The following is a 6,672-nucleotide window of genomic DNA, read 5'->3' on the forward strand; positions in this document are numbered from 1 at the left end:
AATAAAAACACTACAATGAAAGCAGTGTTTTCTACGACTAGCTATCTCAAAAGACACCTTCACTGTAACACAACAAGACATTTTTGTTTTAGATCAGCAACCCACAGATAATTTTAAAACAGGACGTATTTAGTCATACGTTTGAGAAATAATCATTAATTCACATATGATCTGTGATAGAAGCTGCAGAATGTCACAAGTGCAGGGACTGCAAACCTCTCAGTCAATTTAAAGTGTCCTCGAGTGCAAGGAAACACTACACATGCAGTCAATTTTGTGCACATGCAATTTAGGCCACACGTAATGCAACATTTAATAATTAAAATTGTTTTGTGCAAGAGACAAAATGCATTTGCATCTCCTGATCACAGACAGCACATCTGATAGCTGGAATATAACTGATAATAAAAGATATTTATTTGACAGAAACATGTGAGGAAAGTAAATGTACTCCTTCCCCGACACAATACGGCTCTACTAAACAGAAAGAGTTGAGTAAAAAAGTAGCATTAGCTCTGCTGTAAAGTGCGACTTACCTCTCCAAAGGATTGTGTTGAAAGGAAGGAACTCTGTGTGCCACTGTTCTAGTTATGTTGTTTTGTTTTGTTTTTGATTTTAAATAAAAGCAGAGGTTGAGTCTACCGTTCTGCAAAGTCTACGTTCAGTTACGCGTTCTGATTCGTCGACTGACCGTAGTCTCCCCCAATTAAATCGCTCCGTTTGACTGCAGACTACCAATTGGAAACGTAGGATTCGCCGACCGCCTACCAATCACACGCCGACATTGAAAGCTGAACCTGCCGCTGCGGTCAACGGAGGTCTCCGGTGATCGTATCCTGCAGTATTTCTGGTAAGTCTGAATGAAATAATTCTTTATAACACTCACTGCTTATATTTTTAGTAAGCCTGAAATAATTCATTCTTCATTACACTCACTGTTTGTACTTCCCAGTTGATTTTTTTGATCGTTTGGGAAAAGCTAATGGTATCAACTAAAGCTAGCTATAGCTAACTTAACTAGCTAGCTAGCTCAAAGTCATGTTGACAGGTAACGTTAACGTTAAAGTTACCGCTAATCGTTCATTAAAAATCATTTTAAATAATACATTACATTTTATTTGTTGTGTATCCACTACGGAATATTGTTATAGCGTACGCCGGTTACCTTAACGTTACTGCTAACGTTAGTTAGCTAAATGTCAGTGTCTCGGGTCAAATCTCCGTCCTCGGCCTACGTTAACGTTACTCGGAGGCCTTTTAAATTAGGCTATTGTATTTGTTAAACACTAACGTTACGACAATATTTCTATCGAATAACGTTACAGTAGACCGGGGCGACCCTCCTCAGATACCTGCTGCCTTCAGATTTCATTCATCATTCATTACCGTTACAGTAACGCTAACGTTACTAACTTGTCATCATGACAGACAAAGCATAGTCTGCAGAGTTTCCATTAATGCCATAATCACCGGTGGAAAAATCATGTTGTAGAGTCAAGTTGTTGTTGCTGTCACAACACTATTTACTAAACTTGGATAGTGGCCCAGGACGTCTTCCCCTCCTCCTCTCCAAATAAATGCTGCCTTCAGATGGCTGTAAAGACAGTCAGAGTGAAAGAATCCCTCATTATAGTACTGTCAGGACAGACAAAGCTTTAGTCAGCCTAGTTGTCATTAAATTCCACTACATGACTACTGGTTGAAAAATCATGTTGTAGAATAAAGTTACTGTTGCTGTAATTATTTTAGTTATTGTTGCTGTCACAAAACATTAACTTTTTACATATTAGTAATCTAATTCATGTTTCTGTTCATGCTGTGACAGCATGTGCCATCTCAGGAATGCATTTCATCAAATAGAAATTGTCAGATAGACATGTTTTACTGGCAACTTTTGAGGCAAAGGATTTTTAACTGATTTTGAGTGTAAAGATGGCATACAAACTTTGCCAGAGGGAAATGGGCTGAAAAGTGGATAACATGTCAACTTTAGAAGTTATATGAACTCTACCTCAAAGTTATCTTCATCTGAAGAGCTGTAATCAGGGTTGAGCAGTTGTCATCCTGCTCTGACACTTCCTCCTCGCTGTGTACACTAACATGCATTGTCATATTAGAAACTGAATAGTTAAAATAAAACTAATAATGTGCTGTTACTGTGTCTAAGTGCATTTCAGTATCTATGAGTGAAGATGGCAACCTCAGTAATCCGCATCGTCAACCCAGAGGCTCCTGCACACCGTCAACAGGCCGTAGTGATGGCGACTGAAGAGGCCCGTTGCTATCTTCCAGGACAGCGCCCTGACACACGCAGAGAAGCTCCTTCGAACAGAGGGCATCCCTGCACCGTGGCGTCAGCTGTGCCTGGGAAAGCTGCTAGTCCCTTTTGGCCAGTGTGACAATGCACCCTTCCACTGGCTTGTCGCAAATGATGTGGAATACATGAAGTAGTAAGCATATTATATTCAATACCATTGTTGGCTGTGCATTTTTTTGATTACATGTTTAAAATAAATATCTGTTTACACAAAACTACTTTATTTAGTGTTTATTATTTGTGAACCCTGACCTTATTGAACCAGCCAAGGCTTTTTTTGCCAATAACCTCAGTCTGACTTTATAACTGTCATACCTGCTAGTTGATAGTTTCACCTTGTTGCAGGTATTGATGATACTAGTGTGAATTGAGATAATTGTACAGAGGAGATTAGGTATTCCTCATCTGACTCTTATTGGAAATTTGTTAAAATTTGGGGTCCCTTTTATTGATTATATCAGAAGGCAAATCAACTTTATGTACGTGGATTTGTGTCCTGACAGTGTAGGAAATCTAAAAATATTCAGGGAACAACTTTTGCCCTGACTATGTAAAAAATCTTCGGGACACTTTAAAAACCGTCATTAGTGCATAAAGTTAGCTGTTATATGTAACTGCTCTGTTTAAGTGAGTAACTTAACTTATTGATATAATCAATAAAAGGGACCCCAAGTGTCCATTAGACACTGAGATGGAAATTGAATAAAAATAAAATGGTAAATATATTTTTCTTTGGTCCCTCTATCACATTTTTCCACGGTAATTCTGAGGTTTCATGGGGCATTTTTGAGCCCCTTAATTTCTGACACTGCCTTCTGAACATGGCTCTGTACAATTACTTTTTCAAAATGACACTCATCCCCAGTATGTGTAGGGAGTCTAGGGACAATTTCAGCATGTACGCACATGCATTTGCTACTCTGGCAAACTTTTATTTTGCCTCTTTTCTATGGCTGGGTGGGGTGTAAAAAGCAGTAAATAATAATATAGATAAGTTATTACAAAGACGATTAAAAGAATAAATAGCTTTGAGACTTTTACAATCAACTATTCTCCCCTTAAATGAGAAACACAATACTCTACTTAACTATTAATTAGTACTTGGGTATGGGTATTTGATTCTCACCAGGGATCAAGAGTAGTGGTCCCCTAACCCTGGGGCTTGGGCCCCCCAAGAGGTTGACTAATGATTAAGAAGGTGGGCCATTGGATTTCATGTAGCTCAGTTTCAACTGGTCATGGTAAACAAGATCCAACTGGCAAGACATTTAATTGATAGACATTTAATTGATTTTAATGTCATTACCTAAATACCTGAACTACAGTATACTGTATAAACAATCCATATGACACTACATCCAGGCTGAGCCAATTTTGCTTGCATCTATTTTAGAAACAGGAAAGGCTCTGTTACATATCTATTTTTGTCTTGGTTTTTTTAAAAGTAAGATGCCTGAGTAGGTCATAGATTAACCATGAGATTTAGGCTGTTAGCACTAAATTTACAGCACATGAGGCCCGAGGCGCGTGCCCATATATTTCTACATATAAATAGGCTATAATAATTTCTCATTTCCCCTGAGGAAGCTACTGTCATTTCATTCTGCTGGTCTGTTCTGTACACACAACTCTGTTGCATGTATGTCTGTCCTCGGAGAGGGATCCCTCCTCAGTTGCTCACCCTGAAGTTTCTACAATTTATCCCCATTCAATATTTTTTTTTTGGGATAGTTCAAAGGACAGAGAGTGTTGTATGCTGTACAGCCTGTAAAGCCATCTGAGGCCAATTTGTGATATTGGGCAAAAAAATTGACTTAATTGACCTGACTGAGGGAATACCTTATCCTGTCACAGAGTTAGTGTGAACAGCTCATCATACCACAGCTAACTAAAGAAAAGGTCAGGTGCATGTATTCTGCAGCTCATCATTCCCAAAGTACATTGACAACCAATGTTTCTTTCATTAGAGGAACAAAGGGTCATTTGGACTTTAAAATCATCAGAAAAGAGAGGGGATCTGGCTCATTTTGAGTCCCAGTTGTTTAAACTCTACTGTGAAGCAGCAGTGAGCAACAGTTAACATGACGTTCCTGTCAATTTGGAAAAGCATTGCATTTATAACTAGCAAATGTTCCCCTTCCTATTATTGACACCTATTAACGGTAACACCCATTCTTTTAGCTCCCAATGACATAAGCTGTGGGTACGTATAATCTGTCATGTGTGTGTTTCGTGGAAATGGAGGGACATGGTGATTGTTGTGACGCTGTAGCAGGAGGACGTGGAGTAAACCACACTGGCCTGGGCTGGTGCTAAGAATTACAGCAGTATGTGTGATGGCTGTTAAAGCACACAGGGGCGTAGCACAAAATTCTGGGCCCTGTAGAAAGACATTCTCTATGGGCCCCTCCCCACATCCACAGCTATTCATTCTAGAAGCTTTTTCACGAACTTCTTCTCAATCTGCGTCATAGGACACTGAGGTTTATTATCTACATGGACAAATTCACTCAGTGTGATAGATTGTAAACATGTAGAAACAATATAGTTTGCTCGTGAACATGTTTTATCACGCTCGTGAGATATGACATAATCCTGACGCCATACTGGTGGGAGGCAGCGGCTGCCATACAAGGTGCCACCTACTCATCAGATAAACATTCCCGCACATTGACACATCGATGGCGCAGCATCGGGAGCAGTTTGGGGTTCAGTGTCTTGCCCAAGGATACTTCGACATGTGACTGTAGGGGTTCGGATCGAACCACCAACCTTCCAATCGACGACCGCTACCACCTGCGCCACAGCCGCCCCGTTAGGTCATGTAGGCTACTGTATGTTATTACTTCACTGTATTTATCTTAATTTGATATCTTATGTACAAAACCAGTTATGTATACTTGTGTGCTTTTACTGAAGTACGAATTTGAATGCAGGATTTTAAGTTGCAACAGAATACTTTAACATTGTTGCATTGCTTATTTTACTGAAGCAAATTATCTGAGTACAAATACTCAATTACAAGTAAAGAAAAACAAAGTACTTTCCGTGTCAAAAGTACTGATTGGGGCGGCGAAATGACTATCACTGTTGTATCATACATCATTAAATAATAAGTGATGAAATAACAGAGCCATGCGAAACGTTTCTATATACTGTTGGAAGATTTAATCTATAATACTGAATCAAATTACTTATCACATAGGGCAGGTTTTCCATTATTTGCAAGTTTGGTATTTGGACCCCCGGCTCCTCCTGTCTTCTTGTCAAAGTGTCCTTGAGCATGACTCTGAAGCTCAACACAGAGGCAGTCCATTTACCATTCAACATTTATTTTACAAACTGATCGGATGTTTTGTATTAAAATCTTAATCCACAAAGTAACCATGGCTGTCAAAATGCAGCAAAGTATAAAGTAAAATATTTCCTTCTGAAATGGTACAATTCTTCTTAAGTACAGTGACTTTTTCTTCACTCTACCCATTACATTTCCAGGTTATATCTGGGAAACAAACAGGCCTCTATCTGTATCTTTAAGCTAATAAGCAACTTTGATGGAAACTAAAGCCAGTGTTCATTTATGGTGTCCGTCACGTTGGACGTTTTAAATAGTGTGTCAAGGAGTTAGGGACAGAGGAGTGTCACTGGCTGAAAGATCGTTAGTGTTTACACTGTGAGAGACCACCCACATAGCCAATTATGTAATAATTGTTACAGACCCAATCTGAATGTGTAAAGCGTCGTCCAAACGCAGTTACACTGCTGGTTTTGTGACATTGCAATAAAAAAGATGTAGCAACATATACACGATAGTCTTTTTTATCGTTTTGACGATATATCGTTATACCACCCGGCCGTAGTAGTTAGCACTATTTGCTTATTGTACAATTTATTCTGTGGAAAATCATGTATTTTTAAATTCATGAGAAATTCATGACAACAGAGATTGGAAGCTTGGCTTTGGTGTCACGTGATACTTTTGCAAGCTTACATTGGTACATGTACACAGATATGGAGCTAAATCAGGGCCAAATGTTTTGTTAAATTGAAAAATATATATATAGTTGAAAAACTAAAGCTTGAAATTAAAAATTTAAGCTTTGGTCTAAAACTTGAAAAAATAAAACCATGTATTCAAACTAAAAATAAGTGTACCAATTTTTCTTTGTTTGAATAAAATTTAGATTAAATTCTGGAATTATTTTGAATAAATTATAAATTTTCATTTTTCACTTTTATATTTGTTTTCAGTTCCACATTTCATGTTTTCAGATTCAAAACTTTTTTTTTTTTACAGCTTCAAATCTTTTTTTTCCAGTTTCAGACTTTTGGCCCTGATTTTGCTTGGGGGCGTG

This window comes from Sander lucioperca, chromosome 11 (genome assembly GCF_008315115.2).
Source record: "Sander lucioperca isolate FBNREF2018 chromosome 11, SLUC_FBN_1.2, whole genome shotgun sequence".
In the NCBI taxonomy this organism is placed as follows: domain Eukaryota; kingdom Metazoa; phylum Chordata; class Actinopteri; order Perciformes; family Percidae; genus Sander; species Sander lucioperca.